General features: G+C 44.5%; 1 long non-coding RNA gene across 1 annotated transcript; it reads right to left on the reverse strand.

The window, feature by feature from the left end:
* Positions 1 to 16067: 16067 nt before the first annotated feature.
* Positions 16068 to 20176, reverse strand: LOC141251570 (uncharacterized). The gene is made up of 3 exons (XR_012313258.1): positions 19775 to 20176; positions 17950 to 18103; positions 16068 to 17780 (listed from the first exon to the last, which is right to left on the reverse strand). It is a non-coding gene; the product is annotated as an uncharacterized lncRNA (long non-coding RNA).
* Between the last annotated feature and the right edge of the window lie 1818 nt (positions 20177 to 21994).

Consider the following 21994-nt stretch of genomic DNA (forward strand, 5'->3'; position numbering starts at 1 on the left):
TGCATTGCACCCCTTAATCCCCCATCCTGGTATGTATGGCATCCCTTGATTCCCCCATCCTGATGTGCATGGCACCCCTTAATTCCCCCTTCCTGGTATGCATGGCACCCCTCTTCCTGGTATGCATGGCACTCCTCCATCCCGGTATTCTTGGACCCCCTCATCCTGGTGTTCTTGGCACGCCATGATCCTGGTATGATTGGCACCCCCTGATCCCCATCACGAAGCCCACAAAAAAAATAAACAATCATACTCACCTCCTCTCTCCTCCTGCTCTGCTGCCGACACTCTCACTGTGTGAGTCGCGCATGGAAGGCGCGCATGGTGTCACTGCCATGAGCCCTCACACAGTGAAGTGCTATGCTGGAATAGTCACTGCTCCCCACGCCGGGACTCTGCGAATATTCATGAGCTATAATAGTGGGCACACAGACCGCCAGCCACAGCAGGAGCCGCGCTGCGGCTACAGTGTTTATGCTATTAAGGAAAATTAATATTCATTACTCTCCACGCCCATGGGCATGGGGAGCAGGGAATATTGATTTTCTTTAGCAGCGGGCACAGCGTAGGCTGCAGCAGGCAGCTCACCCCCCAGATACCTCACCATCAACAGTCAGAAAACATATGTTCGGACTATAAGACGCACCCCCCACTTTCCTCCAAAATTTTAGAGGAAAAAAATGCATCTTATAGTCCGAAAAATACGATAATATTTATACCTGCAGATTTGCTGCGTTTCAATTAAAGCCAATGGGCAGTGAAACGCTGCAGAAATGCTGCGAGTGGTAACCGGGTCAGCAGAGGAAAAGTAATATTCCTCTCATCCAACTGCCGCTCCCGCTGATAACAGCGAAAGCGGAGCGGCTGAGGGGAGCAGTAGTCTCCTCAGCCGAGCCAGGAACCACTCGCAGTAAAAAAAGGAAAAAAAAGGAAAAAAAACACAAAACACTATTCTCACCTGTCCGGCAATGTACCCGGTGATGTTATCCTCCTGGCGGCCGGCGGTACACTGCCGGGAGCTCGCTCGCTCCCAGTGTAATGCGGTGCCAGGACTTGTGGTTATGTTAGCTCTCAGCTGAAGATGAGATGAGAGCTCACGTGACCTCACTTTACAGCACCGGTGCTCCGTGGGAACATTCTCAAGAATGTTCCCACCAGTACTGGTGCTGAGGTCACCGGGGCTGATCAGCTGATCTTCAGCTGATGAACCCCAGTGACCTCACTCCTGCAGCAGCATGTACACTGACAGAAGTGATTTTACACTCCGGTCAGTATACATTGCTGTCTTCTACAGCAGTGACATCAGTGATTGCGGATGTCACTGCTGTAGAAGTGACCCAGATTGCGAAGGGACAATCGTGACAGCGGTAATCGTGGACTCCGCCGTGACGGCGAACAGGTGAGGTTTCTGATTTGATTTTATAGGTGGACCCTACGTCAATTTTTTTCTGGGGTCCCTCTGTAATCTAGCCAGTAAAGGCTAAGCAAACAGCTGTGGGCTGATATTCATAGCCACGGAACATTTTTGGCTAAAGGCCCCTACTAATATCAGCCCCCCGCAGTCAGCTTTCCCTTTGCTAGTTATGAAAATGACGCGGGAGACCACGCCATTTTTTTTTTCATTTTTCTAACTATGGCTATGTGCCCACGATCCGGATGTAGCAGTGCTTTGTATGCATATTTTTTGCTGTGTCCAAAACGTTGCATTCTATTGAACGCAGGTAAATCCACATGTGATCACTGAATCATGCGGATTTACCGCATTCAATACATTCTAGTGGTCAAATTTCTGTTGAAGAGACTAGCGACTCCGCAAGAGAATTTGAAATGCTGTGGTCCTGAAAGACACACCGCATATCAGTGTCCACTGGTGATTCGCAGCCTCTGATACACGCATAGTGAATATGGGATTTCTAGAGATCCCATCCACTATGCTGTAACATCTGGACACTCTGGGTTTGACGCAGTATAAACACGCAGCGTCAAACCTGCTGCAGCATGTAAATTTCTGCAGATTTTGACCGATTGAAGTGTCATTATAAGAGGTGGATTCACATGTACTGACAACAAAAGTGCAGCATTATAACACCGTGGTTTAGATGCAGAAAAAATACACTGCGTCCAAAGCGCTGCTGGTTGCTGTTTGTGGGGACGTAGCGGCTAACAAAACAGCTGTGAGCTGATAATAATAGCCAGGGACCATGTTTGTCTAATGGCACCTTCCTAGGCTAAAAATAGCAGCTGCCCCAGAAATTACATGAATGGAAGAAGCTGGAGCTGAGGGTAATGAGGAGAGGTAAGTATTCTTAGTGCCGGGGCCGTGAGCAAGCAGGGGGGACCCACTCTCGGGCACAGGCACAGAACTCCTCCGACTCACTGGCCCCATAGCGCGCTGGGGTCCCCGACGATGAGTTGGCCCCCCACTGGCTCAAGGCCCCGACACTTGTCCGGGTGCGCCGGTTGCTGATGCCAACCCTGGGCACATAGAAAAATTATAGCTCTCAAAATATGATGCAAAAACTTTTTTTTTGTAATATAAAAAGTGCATTTTAGTGTGTGACAGCAGCCAAACATAAAAAATATATAAATCTGGTATCGCTGTAATCGTAGTGAACCGAAAAATAAAGCTGTGTAATCACTTATACTGCATAGTGATTCAGACTGAATCCCGATGGAAGATTCCCTATAATGAGGCAGATGGAGTCACTTTGGACTCTCTGCCTATGTCCGGCAGTGTCCGTCTTTTTAAACGTCTTTTTAGGCGTGCACAAAAGTGTGGTGAGCCACAGTTTTGTGTACATCTGAAAAGAAGGACATCACTGAACAGAAGCTAGATGGAGTCCAGAGTAACTCTACTGCCTCATTATAGTAAATAGATCCCTCAAGGATTTCATTCAAACAATGTTATTTGGAGATTTAAATGAAAACCCCGATGTAAATGCTCAGCGTAGAGCACAGGATAAATGTGGTCTAAAATATTATGTAAAATATTCCCAATAAAAGCTTCAACTCAATCCACAAAAAAACAAGTCCCCACTCAGGTCCAACATTTGTCAATGGAAAAACAGGAGGTTTCCAGGTTACTGGTAGTACAAAGACTCTGGAAAAGTGCTAAGGCCCCTCCCATATAAAGAAATCCAGCAAAATCTGCGCTCCCAAGTCCAAATGCCCCCCCCCTTCTGAGCCGGACATTGTGCCTAAACCACATTTAGCGGCCACATGTTTTGCATTTCTGTGGTGATGAGAGCCTGTTATGGGGACGGTTGCAAACAACTTTATTAATGATGGAAATCAACCGAACCTGGGGTCCGCGATGCAGCCTGGAAGACTGCGGCCGAACACCTTCCAGGTAAGAAGGTAAAACAACCAACTAATATATCAATCCCTCCTGTGTTACTGCACACCGGGACGGGAATAGGGATTCGCACTATCTCCGTTTAACTGCACGAGAGATGTGCGACAGATAATATAGCCGTAGCCCTGTTAACTGCACAGAGGCTACGCAGCAGGCGCTAGGACGTGTGTGTGATTCACGCCGGCGTATACCTGCTCCCAGCCGGCGTGTTACTGGACTGCGGAGTATCTGTCCACGTGGCTAACAGGCGGTGCCAGGAATACGGAGTCCGCAGTCTGCTCGGGGTGTATGGCGACCCCCTTGTCGGAGCCAGACTGTCTGACGAAGCTACCTGCCACCCTCCAGCTAAGGCTGCCTATCCCCAGCTAAACCTGCCTGTCCGAAGCTATAACAGCAAGAGAGCACGTGGAGCCCAAACAAACAAGCGTCCACACAGTTACACAACCTCAGCTCAATGATCAGAGCGCGCCGCCATGTTTGTGGGCGGGCTATTTAAAGATTAAGCCCTGCCCACCATCGCACTATTGGTGACGTCACCCGTGGCCAATCAGGAGGTGCCAGGTCACCGGATCAGCTGACACCAAACCACCAATCACTGTCCGCCATGTCACGGGCATGTTCAGTGCAGTGCATCCTGGACTTAGGCTGTAGTAGCCCTGTTCCCCTCCGCAACCTATGCTTCACGTTGCTAGGAACAAAGACCCGAGAGACAACCTGTACATCTCGTGCACCAGCTGGGCGTTGGGACCGACGGCGATGCTGAGCAGCATCTGCCCCGGCTGGACTGGAATCCACTGATGATTCTGAACCAATTTCAGATCCAGCAAACGCCTGACGCCTAACAAGAGCCAGCTTAAATTCTGGAATGCATATCTCTAGAAGCACGAGCTGGGCACAATGTATGGGCACTACAATGTATGGGCACTACAATGTACAGGCACCTCAATGTCAGATTTCCAATTTTCACTCAGCAACATCCAGTGCTGCTTGTTTCTGGAAAATACCCATGGGCTCAAAATTGTCACTACACCTGTAGATACATTTCCAGAGGGATGTAATTTCCAAAATGGGTTCACTTGGGGGGTTTCTGCTGTTCTGGCACTTAGGGGCTCTGTATACAGAGTTTGCAAACTATTCTATGAAAATTTGTTCTCCAAGAGTCAAATAGAGCTCATTCCCTCGCCAAGTCTTGCCATGTGGCTAAGCAGTACTGTACAGCCACATATGGGGTATTGCCATGTTCAGCAGAAAATGAGTGACAAATTTTGGTGTCATTCTTACCCACTTCCCCATGTGAAATTGTAAAATATGGGGCTAAAACAAATTTTTGTGGTAAAATTATAATTATTTTTTCTTCACTGCCCAATGACATAAAATTCTGTAACATACCTGTGGTGTCAATATCAGCATTGAGCCCTTAGATGAATTCATTGAGAGGTGTAGTTTGTAAAATGGAGGCACTTTTTTTTGGGGGGGGTTCTGCAGTTGTGGCACCTCAGGTGCTTTGCCAATGTGTCATGGCACCCGCAGACCATAACAGCAAAATTTGCACTTTAATATGATGCTCCTTTCATTCAGAGCTTTCTGCTGTGCTTGAAAAGTAATCCCCAATTACATGTAGGGTATTGATGCACTCATTAGAAATTGCACAACAAACTGTGGAGTAAATTTTTTCCTATTAGACCTTATAAAAATTAAAAACTTGAGAATAAAACAACATTTTAGTGGTAAAAATGTAATTATTCTTTCTTCACCACCCAATACTATAAAATTCTGTGGCATATGTGGTGTCAACATGCTGACTGCACCCCTAGATGAGTTCATTGAAGGGTGTAGTTTGTAAAATGGGGTCTCTTATGAAAAGGGTTCTGCTGTTCTGGCATCTCAGGGGCTCTGGCAATGTGACATAGCACCCTCAAATCATTCCAGAAAAATCTAAACTCCAGTATAGCGCTCCTTCCCATCTGAGCTTTGCACTGTGCCTCAAAAGTAGTTTTTGACCACATATCGGGTATTGGCATAATCAGGAGAAATTGCATAACAAATTGTATCTTGCATGTTCTCCTATTACCCCTTTTGAAAATTTAAAACGTGGGACCAAAGCAACATTTAGGTGGAAAAAATGGTAATTTTTCATTTACTCAGCCCAATGTTATATAATTCTATGAATTGCCTGAGGGTTAAAAATGCTCACTACACCCCTAGATGAATTCCTTGAGAAGTGTAGTTTCCAAAATGGGGTCACTTGTTGGGGTTTCTGCTGGCATGTCAGTGCCTCTTCTAATGTGACACGGCATTCGCAATGTATTCCAACAAATTTTGCACTCCAAAATTCGAATAACGCTCCTTCCCTTCTGAGCCCTGCCATGTTCCCAAACAGTTGCTTTCCCCCACATATGTGGCATTGTTGCACTCGGGAGAAATCTCACAACAAATTGTGTGGTTTAATTACTCCTGCTTCTCTTGTAAAAATTAAAAATTTGGGGTTAAATCAACATTTCTGTGGGAATAATGTATTTTTTAATTTTCACGGCTCACCGTTATAAAACTCTGTGAAACACCTCTGTGTTCAAGATACTCACCACACCTCTAATCATATTCGTTGAGGGATGTAGTTTCCAAAATGGGGGGGGGGGTTTACTGTTTAGGCACACAATGGGCTCTGCAAACACGACATGGCGTCAGCTATGAAATCCAGCCCATTTTGTGCTCCAAAAATCAAATAGAATTCCTTCTCCCTGCTGTGCACCCAAATAGTAGTTTCCCACTACATATGGGGTTTCTGTGTACTCAGGAGAAATTGCACAACAAATTTCGGGGTCCATTTTTTCCTGTTACCATGGTGAAAATTAAAAAATTGGGGGGCTAAAGCAACATTTTTGTGGGAAAATGTATTTTTTCATTTTCACGACTCAACAATATAAAACTCTGTGAAACACCTCTGTTTTCAAGATGTTCACCACACTTCTAAATAAATTCCTTGAAGGGTGTAGTTTCCAAAATGGGGTCACTTGTGGGAAAATTTCACTGTTTATCGATTCCAGCAAATTTTGAACTCAAAAAGTCAAATGGCGCTACTTCTCTTCCGAGCCCTGCCATGCGCCCAAACAGTAGTTTTCCACCACATGTAGGGTATCAGTGTACTCAGAAGAAAATACACAACAAATTGTATGGTCCATTTGCTTCTCTTACCCTTGTCAAAATGAAACATTTTGGGCTAAAGCAACATTTTTGTGGGAAAAATTAACATGATCCTTATTACCTTCCACATTGCTTTAATTCCTGTGAAGCATCTAAAGGGTTGATAAACTTCTTGAATATGGTTTTGAACACTTTGAGGGGTGCAGTTTTGAAAATGGTGTCACTTTTGGGTATTTTCTGTCATATAGGCCCCTCAAAGTCACTTCAAATGTGATGTGGTAGCTAAAAAAATTGAGTTTCAAATGAATGGGAGAAAAAGTGCAGTTCTCGGTAGCAGCCACTAAGCAATGTACCAGGCTCTGTGTTCAGCCCCATACATCACTTGCTGTAGGTCTAGTTGCTGGAGCAGATTTCAGCTGATCAATAGGGGGTGTTGGGTGTCGAACCCTGATTGATCCACTGATCTCTTACTGATGACCTGACCAGCAAATTGGTAATCAAACTGTAAAGTCACGGACAAACCCATATTGACTGATAATTTTACAGATAACATGAATATAACTTTTTATGCTTTTGGCAACAAATAGCCTGCCAAACTATTTTTTAGCAAACTATATTTGAATGTATTTGTCAGAAACATTTGTTTAGGGTGAAGATTGAAATTATGATATACCTACCAGAGCTTTCTTTTTGGCGGAAGCAAAAGATGCCTTTGGATGAATTCTTGAAATAGGGTGGAGAGGATTAACTGGTTCTACTGCAAAGCAAGATGGGTGTTATCAGTACACTGAATATATTATTTTTTTAAATGATAACTCAAAGAAACACACCTGTACAGTATGTATTAATAGATATGTGTGACTGGATACAGGTATTTTCCAATTTGCAGTGATAGCTATATCCGCTTTATTGCAGATTTCTATGTATCAATTGTATAGTAACTGCATCTATGTAATGATCGTTGTTGCAACCATGACTGGGCCCATGTGGGAGGGGGGCCCACCGATGCCACTGCAAACTTCAATTGGATGTGCGTCCTCATATGCACATTCAGCTGAAGTGTATTGCAGCACAAGGGACCCGCCGGATCTGTGTACAGCAATATATACTGCCAGCCAATCAGAGGCCAGCAGCTGACATCAGCGTGCATGTGACTGAATGTGCATGGCAGTGACGTCATGCGCTTCTGTCGCTTGTACACTTAGATCAACTGCTACCTTCAGATGTGGACGCCGCGCGACAGGGTCATCCCCCGATGAAGCAACACGCGAAACACGCATAGTGGTACTGGGCAGTGTAGTCTTTACAATAAGGCACATGGTCGGTATTAACTATTGGTATGATTGGTCACTAATTGTATTTTGGTCATTAATACTTGTTATATATTATAATCTTGGGTACTAAATGTGAATTAAGCTAAAACTGTACTACTGAGAAATTATTGTAAGTGCATATACTGCCACTCGGTTTTAATATGTTATATTGACTGTAGATGGTATTTATGTATCATATACCTAACCTATGTAAAGACCATATACATTGTTATTCTATTATATATACACTGCTCAAAAAATTAAAGGGAACACTCAAACAATAGAAAATAACTCCAAGTAAATCAAACTTCTGTTAAATCAAACTGTCCACTTAGGAAGCAACACTGATTGACAATCAATTTCACATGCTGTTGTGCAAATGGAATAGACAATAGATGAAAATTATTGGCAATTATCAAGACACCCTCAATAAAGGAGTGTTTCCACTGGTGGGGACCACAGACCACATCTCAGTACCAATGCTTTCTTGCGGATGTTTTGGTCACTTTTGAATGTTGGCTGTGCTTTCACACTCGTGGTAGTATGAGACGGACTCTACAACCCACAGAAGTTGCTCAGGTAGTGCAGCTCATCCAGGATGGCACATCAATGCGAGCTGTGGCAAGAAGGTTTGCTGTGTCTGTCAGCGTAGTGTCCAGAGGCTGGAGGCGCTACCAGGAGACAGGCCAGTACACCAGGGCACGTGGAGGGGGCCGTAGGAGGGCAACAACTCAGCAGCAGGACTGCTACCTCCGCCTTTGTGCAAGGAGGAACAGGAGGAGCACTGCCAGAGCCCTGCAAAATGACTTCCAGCAGGCCACAAATGTGCATGTGTCCGCACAAACGGTTAGAAACCGACTCCATGAGGGTGGTATGAGGGCCCGACGTCCACAGATGGGGGTTGTGCTCACAGCCTAACACCGCGCAGGACGCTTTGCATTTGCCACAGAACACCAGGATTGGCAAAGTCGCAACTGGTGCCCTGTGCTCTTCACAGATGAAAGCAGGTTCACACTGAGTACATGTGACAGACGTAACAGAGTCTGGAGACGCCGTGCAGAGCGATCTGCTGCCTGCAGCATCCTTCAGCATGACCGGTTTGGCAGTGGGTCAGTAATGGTGTGGGGTGGCATTTCTTTGGAGGGTCACACAGCCCTCCATGTGTTCGCCAGAGGTATCCTGACTGCCATTAGGTACCGAGATGAGATCCTCAGACCCCTTGTGAGACCATATGCTGGTGCGGTTGGCCCTGGGTTCCTCCTAATGCAGGACAATGCCAGATCTCATGTGGCTGGAGTGTGTCAGCAGTTCCTGCTAGATGAAGGCATTGAAGTTATGGACTGGCCCGCCCGTTCCCCAGACCTGAATCCGATTGAGCACATCTGGGACATCATGTCTCGCTCCATCCACCAACGTCACGTTGCACAACATACTGTCCAGGAGTTGGCGGATGCTTTAATCCAGGTCTGGGAGGAGATCCCACAGGAGACCATCTGCAACCTCATCGGGAGCATGCCCAGGCTTTGTAGGGAGGTCATACAGGCATGTAGAGGCCACACACAATACTGAGCCTCATTTTGACTTGTTTTAAGGACATTACATCAAAGTTGGATCAGCCTGTAGTGTGTTTCTCCACTTTAATTTTGTGGGTGACTCCAAATCCAGGCCTCCATTGGTTAATAAATTTGATTTCCATTGATGATTTTTGTGTGATTTTGTTGTCCGCACATTCAACTTTGTACATAACAAAGTATTCAATGAGAATATTTCATTCATTCAGATCTAGGATGTGTTATATGGGTGTTCCCTTTATCTTTTTGAGCAGTATATATTGACTATATGAGATTGATTTTACATATATATTATTTACATCTGTATATTTGCTAGTATTTAATATATATTTAAACCTGTGTCCTAATGCTACCATCTTTGTACCACACTGCCTATTGTTTTTAATGTTTTTTTAGGGGCAAAAAAATATTTTTCATGGATTTCTGCTTGCTGTGATTAAATAAAGAATTGTTACATTTATAAACTATTTGATTATGTTGTGTATATGACTCTCAATATACCTATAATGGGAATATTTTTTTGGTTTGGTTTTGCAAACACTGCAGCAGTGATTTTGGCCCACTCCTCTATACAGATCTTCTCGAGATCGTTCAGATTTTGGGGCTGTCGCTGGTCATCATTGAGTTTCAGCTCCATCCGAAGATTTTCTATTAGGTGCAGGTCTGGAGACTGGCTAGGCCACTCCAGGACCTTGAAATGCTTCCTACGAAGCCACTCCTTAGTTGCCCTGGCTGTGTGTTTCTAGTCATTATCATGCTGAAATACCCAGCCACGACTCATCTTCAATGCTCTTACTGGGGGAAGGATGTTGTTGGCAAAAATCTCGCAATACATGACCCCATCCATCCTCCCTTCAATACGGTGAGTCGTCCAGTTTCTTTGCAGAAAAGCACCCCCAAAGTATGATGTTTTCCCCACCATGTTTCACGGTTGGGATGGTGTTTTTGGGGTTGTACTCCTCCTTTTTCTTCCTCCAAATAGTACGAGTGGAGTTGATACCAAAAAGTTTTATTTTGGTTTAATGTGACCACATGACCTTCTCCCATGCCTCCTCTGGATCAGCCAGATGGTCATTGGCGAACTTCAAATGGGCCTGGACATGTGCTGGCATGAGCAGGGGGACCTTGCGTGCTCTTCAGGATTTTAATCCAAGACGGCAATGGTGTTTTTGGGGTTGTACTCATCCTTCTTCTTCCTCCAAACACTGCGAGTAAAGTTGATGCCAAAAAGTTCTATTTTGGTCTCATCTGACCACATGACCTTATCCCATGCCTCCTCTGGATCAGCCAGATGGTCATTAGCAAACTTCAAATGGGCCTGGACATGTGCTGGCATGAGCAGGGGGACCTTGCATGCCCTGCAGGATTTTAATCCAAGACGGCGTAGTGTGTTACTAACGGTAATGTTTGAGACTGAGGTCCCAGCTCTCTTTAGGTCATTGACCAGATTCTCCCATGTAGTTCTGGGCTGATTCCTGACCTTTCTCGGAATCATCCTTACACCACGAGGCGAGATCTTGCATGGAGCCCCAGACCGAGGAAGATTGACGGTCATCTTGTGATTCTTCCATTTTCTAATAATTGTGCCAACAGTTGTTGCCTTCTCACCAAGCTTACACCATGCTTGCCTATTGTTCTGTAGCCCATCTCAGGTCTACAGTTTTGTCCATGGTGTACATAGACAGCTCTTTAGTCTTGGCCATGGTGGAGAGGCTGGAGTGTGATTGATTCAGTGTGTGGACAAGTGTCTTTTATACACGTAACAAGTTCAAACAGGTGTAATTAATACAGGTAATGAGTGCACGGTAGGAGGGCTTCTTAAAGAAAAACTAACAGGTCTGTGAGAGCCAGAATTCTTGCTGGTTGGTAGGTGATGATCAAATACTTATTTCATGCAATGTAATTATTTAAAAATCATACAATGTGATTTTCTGTTTTTTCTTTTTAGATCCTGTCTCAGTTGAAGTGTACCTACGATAAAAATTACAGACCTCTCCATTCTTTGTAGGTGGGAAAACTTTCAAAATCGGCAGTGTATCAAATACTTATTTTCCCCACTGTATATACCAGGATGGGGGACATATATACCAGTATGGGCCCAGAATGGTGGACATATATACCAGGATGTACCCAGGATGGGGAACATATATACCAGAATGGGGCCCAGGATAAGGGACGTTTATACCAGGATGGGGAATATATACTGTATACCATAATGGGCCCAAGATAATAAACATACATGCCAGGATGGGGGACATATATACCAGGAAGGGCCAAGGATGGGGAACATATATACCAGGATGTTACCAGGATGGGGAGCATATATGCCAGGATCGAGGACATAGAATACTAGGATGGGCCCAGGAGGGGGGGATATATATACCAGGAAGGAGCCCAGGATGGGGGACAGTACTATATAATTGGGGAGGGTTGGCAACTCGAATGTCCTTATAGGATTTGGGTCAGACAAGGGTCCATATGTCTGACCAACATGCTGTAGGGAGAGCTCAAGTCCAAATTTTGCACCGGGACACATCGGACTCTAGTTACACCACTGTGAATACTGTTACATTTTGGTGACAACAATTTATTAGTTTGTTCCCAGATTCTGAGTTACTGTATATAGACAGTACAAATCTGAAGATGCAGAGGCATGTCGTCCATCTGTAAATCCTTTTTGTGACAAACAGTCAAATCACTGTAAAAATGATTGTTTCTTTTCTTGGCATGGATGACTTCTGCAAACCTGGATATATCTAATCACTGGCATTGGTACTAGTTGTCTGTCAATATTTTCTCCTCTAAATATTAGTTCTGGAAGAGCGCTGTTCCATTAGTGGGAATGGAGACTATTGGATCTTAGATTGGCACTTAGGGATTATAGTATGCTGTAATGCAATGGCCCATATTTATTACTAATAGCGTATTTTGCACAAGTCACATTGGAGAGAGTAGTTTATTGCCTAGATTATTAGAGGATAGATCAAGGCCGGACCCGAACTGAAACTCAGCCCTGGCATTTGAGAGCACACAGGCCCACCTAATGCATGGTGAATGTGAAATACTTTTGTGCCTTGTGGGTTATGGCTGATTTGGGTATATGTTACATTTTTTGAATAAATATTGCTGCAAACTGCACTTTATCATCGACAGACAAAAATGAGTTGACATAATGGAGAAAATAAATTTCCTCCAGGAAAATGGTAATTTCTTTCAACAGGAGGGATGGACATATTTTTAATATACAGTCATGGCCAAAAGTATTGAGAATGAGACAAATAGTAATTTTTCCAAAGTTTGCTGCTTAATTTTTTGTAATGGCAATTTGCATATACTCCTGAATGTCAAAGAGTGATCAGCTTAACAGCAATTACTGTACTTGCAAAGTCAATATTTGCCCAGAAAATGAACTTTAACCCCCAAAACACATTTCAACATCATTGCAGTCCTGCCTTAAAAGGAGCAGCTAACATCGTTTTAGTGATTGATCCATTAACACAGGTGTAGGTGTTGATGAGGACAGGGCTGGCGATCAATCAGTCATGATTAAGTAAGAATAACATCACTGGACACTTTAAAAGGAGGCTGGTTCTTGGTATCATTGTTTCTCTTCAGTTAACCATGGTTATCTCTAAAGAAACATGTGCAGCCATCATTGCACTGCACAAAAATGGCCTAACAGGGAAGAGTATCGCAGCTACAAAGATTGCACCTCAGTCAACAATCTATCGCATCATCAAGAACTTCAAGGAGAGAGCTTCCATTGTTGTCAAAAAGGCTCCAGGGCGCCCAAGAAAGACCAGCAAGCGCCAGGACCGTATCTTAAAACTGTTTCAGCTGCGGGATCGGACTACCATCAGTGCCGAGCTTGCTCAGGAATGGCAGCAGGCTGGTGTGAGTGCTTCTGCACGCACTGTGAGGCGGAGACTCTTTGAGCAAGGGCTGGTTTCAAGGAGGGCAGCAAAGAAGCCACTTCTCTCCAGAAAAAACATCAGGGACCGACTGATATTCTGCAAAAGGTACAGGGAGTGGACTGCTGAGGACTGGGGCAAAGTCATTTTCTCTGATGAATCCCCTTTTCGATTGTTTGGGACATCTGGAAAACAGCTTATTCGGAGAAGAAGAGGTGAGCGCTACCACCAGTCTTGTCTCATGCCAACTGTAAAGCATCCTGAAACCATTCATGTGTGGGGTTGCTTCTCAGCCAAGGGAATCGGCTCACTCACAGTCTTGCCTAAAAACACAGCCATGAAAAAAGAATGGTACCAGAATGTCCTCCAATAGCAACTTCTCCCAACCGTCCAAGAGCAGTTTGGCGCCCAACAATGCCTTTTCCAGCATGATGGAGCACCTTGTCATAAAGCAAAGGTGATAACTAAATGGCTCATGGAACAAAACATAGAGATTTTGGGTCCATGGCCTGGAAACTCCCCAGATCTTATTCTCATTGAGAACTTGTGGTCAATCATCAAGAGACGGGTGGGCAAACAAAAACCAACAAATTCTGGCAAAATGCAAGCATTGATTATGCAAGAATGGACTGCTATCAGTCAGGATTTGGTCCAAAAGTTGATTGAGAGCATGCCAGGGAGAATTACAGAGGTCTTGAAGAAGAAGGGGCAACACTGCAAATATTGACTTGCTGCATTAACTCATTCTAACTGTCAATATAACCTATTGGTACTCATAATATGATTGCAATTATATTTCTGTATGTGATATAACCATCAGACAAACACTAATAAAAACCAGAGGCCTGCAGATCATGTAAAAATATAATTTTGGTGTCATTCTCAAAACTTTTGGCCATGACTGTAGAGCTTTGTAATCCCAAAAACGCTATGTTTGATAGTACCAGAAAAGTGAATGAAATTTGTGAAATCTTATGGAAAAGCAGCTTATTTTTTTCTTGCAGATTTGAAGCAGTTTAATGTCTGCAGCGTATATTCTTTCAGCATTTTTGCAGTGTTTTTCACCCATTCTAAAGAAAGGGAAAAAAAATTATAAAAAAACTCAGCAATACCAAGGCGATTTTCCTGCCAAGAGACACGTTTTTGGTGCAGAAATGTCTACAGCAAATACTCATCGTGTGCACATACCTGCACCTTTTCATTACCAGTAAACATTGCAGACTATGGGCTGTCATCTTCATGAGATACTGACTTCAGCAATTATCTCGAACAGGGGAAAGGGGTATTTACACTGGCTGACTGCAGCAGTTACAATGGCTTTCCACCGCTTTGTCAAAGCTTTGCAGTTAGAGCAGTCAGAAAGCAGAACCACAAGAGGTAGTAATGGCAGACACTATAACAGCATTTAAAAAAGGGCTGGATACTTTAAAAAACATGACATTGTGAGTTATAAATAATCTAGCAATAGAAAATGTATAGCTTTGAAGATAGTTTAAACTTTATGGTCCTATGTCTTTTTTGAACCTATATAACTATGTAACTATACAGAATGTACATTAGGAAAATGCTTGAAATGCAATTCCCTATAATATTATTTTACAAGTAATTTCCTCTTTGTAAACTGCTAGTTATAAGCCCAATCTCTGCATCTAAAAAGTGCAAAAAAACTCATGAAACACTTGCACGTATAATCTGTAATCTGTTCATAATAAGGAGCCTGCTTGGTAACAAGTGCAGTTATTTGCCTCTATAATGAAAGTGAATTACCAATGATGAGAGGGTTAATACTTAGGCCCTGCATCAGTAATAGCCCCTGTAGTAACCATGACAACGTTACGGGGTCGTAAACAACTGTCATAAAGAAGACTCCATGAAAGAAGTGCGCGCTGCCATAATCAGCGCCATTACTGATGCACCTGAGGACCTTGAGCTTGACCACCCCACGTAATGTGCTGACCTTGGTGTAATTTGGAGGTTCTAGCGCGGAAAGGGGTTGTCTGGTTTAGACACCCCCGTGCATGGGAAGGTAATAGAGGGGGATCCCCAGCACAGGATACACTTCTGTTACCCTCTACAAAGAGCTGCTCTCCTTTGGGAGTTCATGGATGGATCTGTGACCTTATTGGGTGATAAATTGGGAAGGGGAGGAGAAAGAGGGGAGGGGGGTGTTTATCCTATTAGGGGTTATCCATAACGAACAATCCTTTTAACCAAGTGTCCAAATTCTTGAGACTTGGACCTGGATCTGTAAGGGAGAAATGGTACATCCACCTGGGCAATGAGATCAACCAAATTCATTCTAGCAGTAAATGTGGAGACAGATATCGCAGACAGATCTCTCCCACATCCAGTTTATCACATTTATAGTCTATATTTGTTATGTCGTTCTCTGTAAATCTGGTAAAATGTACAAATTCTAAAATTCTGCAGTTACATCTGTTATATATTGACACTAACTCTCTAAGCCCGAGGGATGGGCTGCCCTCCAGCCATGGTTCCCTAGAGGTTTCCTCCACAGGGGTTTTCCTCTCCTGAGTGCTGGAGGGTGACTCCTCGTGAGTCAGGGGTTGTGCCATTTTCGGTGTCATAAATTTAACCCTCCGTCACATACAATATCGGTTCTAACGAGTTCACATACAATGTGACTGTCAGGCGCAGGCTAGAAAAATACCTATAATATCTAATGTTTGCAATTTCAGTGCTCTAAAAGTGATCAGTGACCTTCATAGGGATGTAATAAAAGAGACTACACATAATCATGTGCAAAAAAACCCCATTTACTTAAAATAAAACTAATAACTCTGAAATACAAACATTTCAAAACTCCTGCCAAATAGTCCCCAGTTCGACTCTGTCAAAAAACTCTACAAAGAAAATTTCTGGAAACAAACTTAATTTTAAGGTACCTTAAGTACTATTAAACACATATTCAATCAGAATTAGATCCTGAAGTTTCCCCAGAAAAATTACACTTGCAGAGCAAAGAGCAAGAATTACACATCATTTTTGCATGTGTCAGGCAGATTGCATTATGACATTTGTGACATTCATAATTAGAAAGCCTTCTGATTCCGCTTTCCGTGGTGCAGGTGGTGCATCTCCTTCTTTTGGGAGGTGGTGCAGGTGGTGAATTTTCACTATCATCTTGCTGACGTTGAAAGTTGAGCACATCTGATCAGCTGTATCAACACCCCCTTTGGTTGCATTATAAAATGTAATTATCTCCGGGTTTTTTGTGCCTCAGTCCCAGGATCGATGGCATCATCATCATGAAGTGTTGATAGAAGAAGTACAATTTTTTTTGCTTGTGGTACATAGGAAACCAAAACCTTTCCATTATGGAATGCAAACATACTGCTGTACTGTTGTCTCCCTTTCACACTTACAAACTGTGTAGGCAATTCTTTTTTATTTTTTCTTACAGTTCCGACATATGAAAGCTTCTGCATTTTCAGATAATCAATCAGATCACAATTTGAAAACCAATTGTCAGCTGTTATATTGCGACCCGATCCAAATAAGGGCTCAGCCAGTCTTTTTGCAACATCACTGGGTTTGTTGCTGACACAGTAAGGACCTTCTGGTTGTTTTCCTGCATAAACTTCCAGGTTGTAAGTGTAGGTCTTACTGGCATCAACAAGGGCATACATTTTTATTCCATATTTGTTAGGCTTTGATGGAATATATTGACGAAAGGCACATTTACCACGAAAACCAGGGAGCATTTCGTCAATAGTGAGATTCTCCCCAGGGCAATAGCTTTTTTTACAGTTTTCAACAAATTTTTGGAATATATCACGAATTGGAGCAAGTCGGTCATGTGTTTTACGCTCGGTTCGGGTAGTTCTGTCGTCAAACCGAAGGCAACGAATTAGAAGCTTGAATCTGTTTATTGACATAACAAGGCCAAATTTTTCAACTCCATCCCCATCTTTACTCCAAAGTTCCTCCAAACTTTGTCTATTTGCCCTATTAGCTCCTGCAAGGTATAATAATCCAAAAAAGCACGCAGTTCTATTTCATCTGTGGCCTTGATGGTTCTGTTGCAGATGAACTTGTCCTTTATAATGTCTATATATTGGTTGGTATATGTGACAATAGAGTCCAGAATGTCATCTGTGAATAAACTATTCCAGCATTCAACTGCAGTTTTTGCATTACTTGCAGTTCCTATAACTGCAGGAAGGTGAGTAATAATGTTTTGAGGTTCCCTACGCTTTTTCTGGAGTGGCTTCTTGTTCCATTGTTTTTTTTATCTTTTCCCATATAATAAGATTCTACATCTTCATCCTTATCACTGTCACCATCTTGCTCTGTTTCAGAATCCACTTCACATACTTCCACCTCATCATGAGAATCAATCTCACTTTCCTCTCCTAAATACTCATTCAGTGTGGGGTCTGCATCATCTAACAGCATGTTTGTTACTTCCTCAACATCAAGGTTTTTTGATAAATTGTACATTTTCCTCTCCATTTCAGCAGATAATCTAAAGCAAGAGAAGGAATATGTGTTAGGGAACTACTGTATATGCCTGAGCAGCACACTTTCTTTTTTAATCTGCCTTATTTCTATGAAATATCCTCACACTTTGTGCTATACATTCATAAAACAAGCTAAATAAACAATTGTGATGAATAAAAACATAAAATACCAACCTTATTGAGTGTGACGTGTTCACATACAATGAGCCTGAGAGATTAGCGCAGTTATATCTGTCCTCCTGAAGCTCTGCAATCCAACTGTGGTATGAGGTTTCACAGAGCTGCTAGAGACAGGAGACTACCTGGAGGGAGGGGATTTCCTCACAATCTGGTGAGGAAGAAGAAATGAAAGTAAAAGAGATGTGCCTGTCAGGCCTATTGTATGTGACGGAGGGTTAAATAAAGTTGAGAACGTTTGACACCTAATTGCAATGCTTTGTGTATTTATTTTCTGTGCTTCTGTGCTTCATTTTGTTTGGGAGTCGGGGTCCATCACACATCACTGAGTCATATGGCTGGATGTCTGCCACCAGCAGTTTTGCCTCAGGGGTTACCCCTGCTCTGGGGAGTATGATGGAGCAGAGAAGGCAAGTATTACAGCACAGCACCTGCAAGTGTGCACTCATCTTTGGAATAAGGACTTATATTACAGTATTACAAGCTGCTTCCTCGATTATTTTGGGCAGTAATTTACATCAGTATTTGTATGCTAAAAACCAGAGGCGAACAAACACAGAGAAAAATAATAACTGAATCACTTTCACCTCTTCTGTACTTTGGATCCACTCCTGGCGTCTGTTAACAAATACTGATGCATAATATCGATATGTAAAGTACCCTAAATCCTGACTGACTGATGTGTCAGTTTGAGTTGCAAGCATTTATTATTATTATTATTAATTTATATAGCGCCATTGATTCCATGGCGCTGTACATAAGGAGGGGTTACATACCAAATACTGATATCACTTACAGTAAACAAACTAACAATGATAGAACGGTACGGAGGGAAAAGGACCATGCCCTTGCCGGCTTACATTCTACAGGAAAGGGGTGGAGACAGTAGGTTGAGGGGTTGCAGTAGTTCCAGTGTTGTTGGTTGAGGTGGCAGCAAGCAAGGTCATGGCAGGCTGTAAGCTTGTTTCAAGAGATGGGTTTTCAGGTTCCGTCTGAAGGATCCAGGTGTGGTGGATAATTGGACGTGTTGAGGCACAGAATTCCATAGGACGGGGGATATTCGGGAGAAATCTTGGAGGCGATTGCGTGAGGAATGAATAAGTGTTCAGAGATGTACGGAGGAGAGAGGTTATGGATGGCTTTGTAGGTCAGTGTTAATAGTTTGAACTGGATACGTTGGGGGAATGGGAGCCAATGAAGGGATTTGCAAAGGGGGGTAACAGAGGAGTAGCGAGGCGAGAGATGAACGAGTCGTGCAGCAGAGTTGAGGATGGACTGAAGGGGTGCGAGAGTGTTAGCAGATAGGCCACAGAGGAGTATGTTTCAATTGTCGAGGCGGGAGATGATGAGGGCATGTGACTCGCCCCCTGGGCCGTGGGGCACTCGGATCCGGGCAATAGGGGGAACGATGGGAGTAGTAGTGGCAACCCGGTTCCGTGGCTCAGGGTGGTCAGGCCAGTGGTAGTCCGTTACGTGTTGTTGATTATGTCCGACTACGCCACCCGTGGATTTGCGGTCATTAGGAACCGCCGCTGCAGGGCAGACCGCTGGGGCTGATGATATGTGCAGCTGGGATGGTGTGACTCCCCACGGGAAGAGTGCGGCCCCAGGGCAGTGTAGTGGATGGTGGGAGTGATGGTGGTGAGAGTCCCAGTACCGGTAGTGCTGGAGGCGCGAAGGAGCACACAGACAATAGGTTGCAGTCCAGGGTCTTTACTGAAACAGGTAAACTGACCCATAAACAGTCCCAGCTAGGAGGGGACCTGGATGTCTGAGAGCAACGGGGAAATTGGCCCTGGTCAGGGTGAGGGTGTAGGCCTACCGTGCTTTCTGCGCTCCTTCTGACTATCTCCTCGTTATAGGGTAACAGCCCACGTTTCCGAGCTTTCCGTGTATTCTCGCCTGTATGGCCTGCGACGTGGGTTCCTTTCTGCTCCCAGCCTTGTACGGCTTTACTGGTCCCTTCGGTTGTGGCAGGGCCTCCAGGCCTCTTAGGCCAAGGAATATACAGTCCCTTGCGGACTGGTTATCTGCTGGAGGATGTAGAATCCTCTCAGCCTCAGACACCAAAGTCTGGTAAATTAAGTCTTTTCTCTGCCAAGACAGGCTCTCTTCGCCTCTTGTCTCTGGCTTGTGGCTCTCCTCCTGCCACACTTCCTCTTAGGTGCAACACAACTGTCCCTCTCTGCTCTGGGACCTGAATCCTCAGATAGGTCGTCCAGTTCTCTCTAACCCTGCTCTCAGTACCAGCTTTTATAGGGGCAGCCAGCTCCCCCTACTGGCCTGAGACAGGAGGCATTGCATGCTAATGTTCCCCTGACTAGAGAACCTCCCCCTTGCTCTCAGACACAGCTTTAATTACACTTGTGGCATCCAGGCCAGGGTGACACACATGCACAAGCAGTTTAGTAGATTGAGGGTTGAGGAAAGGACGTATTCTGGAAATATTTTTGAGCTGGATGCGACAGGAGGTGGCGAGAGCTTGGATGTGGGGTTTGAAGGACAGGGCAGAGTCAAGGGTTACTCCGAGGCAGCGGATTGTTGGTACAGGGGAAAGAGTAATGTCATTTATTGTGATAGAAAGATCAGGTGGGAAAGATATGCGAGATGGGGGAAAGATAATGAGTTCAGTTTTGTCCACAGTGAGCTTGAGGTAGCGGGAGGAGAAGAAGGAGGATATGGCTGCTAGACATGCTGGGATTCTGGACAGCAGAGAGGTGACATCTGGGCCAGAGAGGTAGATCTGGGTGTCATCAGCGTACATATGGTACTGGAAGCCATGGGATTTTATGAGCTGTCCCAGGCCAAGGGTATAGATTGAGAAGAGTAGGGGTCCTAGGACAGAGCCTTGAGGGACTCCAACAGAGAAGGGGCGGGGTGAGGAGGTAGTGTGGGAATGGGAGACACTAAATGTGCAGTTAGAAAGGTATGAGGAGATCCAAGATAGGGCAAGGTCTTTGACGCCAAAGGAAGAGAGGATCTGTAGTAGGAGGCAATGGTCAACTGTATCGAAAGCAGAGGACAGCTTTGGCTGCAAGTAAGTCATTGATGATTTTGGTAAGGACAGTTTCGGTGGAATGGTGGGGGCGGAAGCTGGATTGTCGGTTGTCGAAGAGAGAGTTAGATGAAAAGTGGGAGGAAAGTTCAGCGTGAACGTGTTGCTCAAGGAGTTTGGAGGCAAATGGGAGCAGCGATATGGGGCAATAGCTGGACAAGGCAGTTGGGTCGAGGGATGGCTTTTTGAGGATGGGCGTGATTGTATCATGTTTGAAGGCAGCGGGGAAAGTACCAGAAGATAGTGATAGGTTGAAGAGATGGGTTAGGGATGGGATGAGTGTGGGGGTGAGGTTGGGGAGGAGGTGGGATGGGATGGGGTCGAGTGCACATGTGGTGAGGTGTGATTTGGAGAGGAGACGAGTAACTTCTCTTTCGGTGATGTTGGGAAGGGAGGTTATGGGGGTAGGGAAATGCTGTGGAAAACAAAGGGGTTGTGGTCGTCGGACAGTAAAGACTTGCCGTGTTTGGTCAGTCTTGTTTTTGAAGTGTGTGGCAAACTCCTCAGCAGAGATGACGGAGGTCGGAGGGGGCAGTGGAGGGCGGAGGAGGGAGTTAAAAGTGTTGAATAGCTGTTTGGGGTTGTAGGATAGGGAGGATATGAGGGTTGTGAAGAAGGCCTGTTTAGCAGAGGTGAGTGTTGCTTGTTTGAATGCAGTGAAGTCATCTTGAGTATGTGTTTTCTTCCAATGCCGCTTCGCAACCCTGGACGCTTGTCGAAGCTGTTTAGTGAAGTTGTTATGTCAGGGTTGCCTGTTGACTCGTCGCGCTCTGCCATGCACAAGAGGGGCGACCGAGTCAATTGCTGATGCGAGAGTGGCATTGTAGAAAGCGGTGGTGCTGTCTGTGTCATGGAGTGAGGATATGGATGTCAGTGGTAGAACAGAGTCAGAGAGTGTGTGAGTGTCTAGATGTGCAAGGTTTCTGCGGGGGTGTGCTAGTTGCCGGACATGGGTGACAGGTGGGGAGGACAGGGATGAGAATGTGA

The sequence above is a fragment of the Phyllobates terribilis genome, unplaced genomic scaffold (assembly GCF_046119375.1).
Source record: "Phyllobates terribilis strain yellow unplaced genomic scaffold, ASM4611937v1 Scaffold_2__4_contigs__length_985480577, whole genome shotgun sequence".
Classification (NCBI taxonomy): Eukaryota; Metazoa; Chordata; class Amphibia; order Anura; family Dendrobatidae; genus Phyllobates; species Phyllobates terribilis.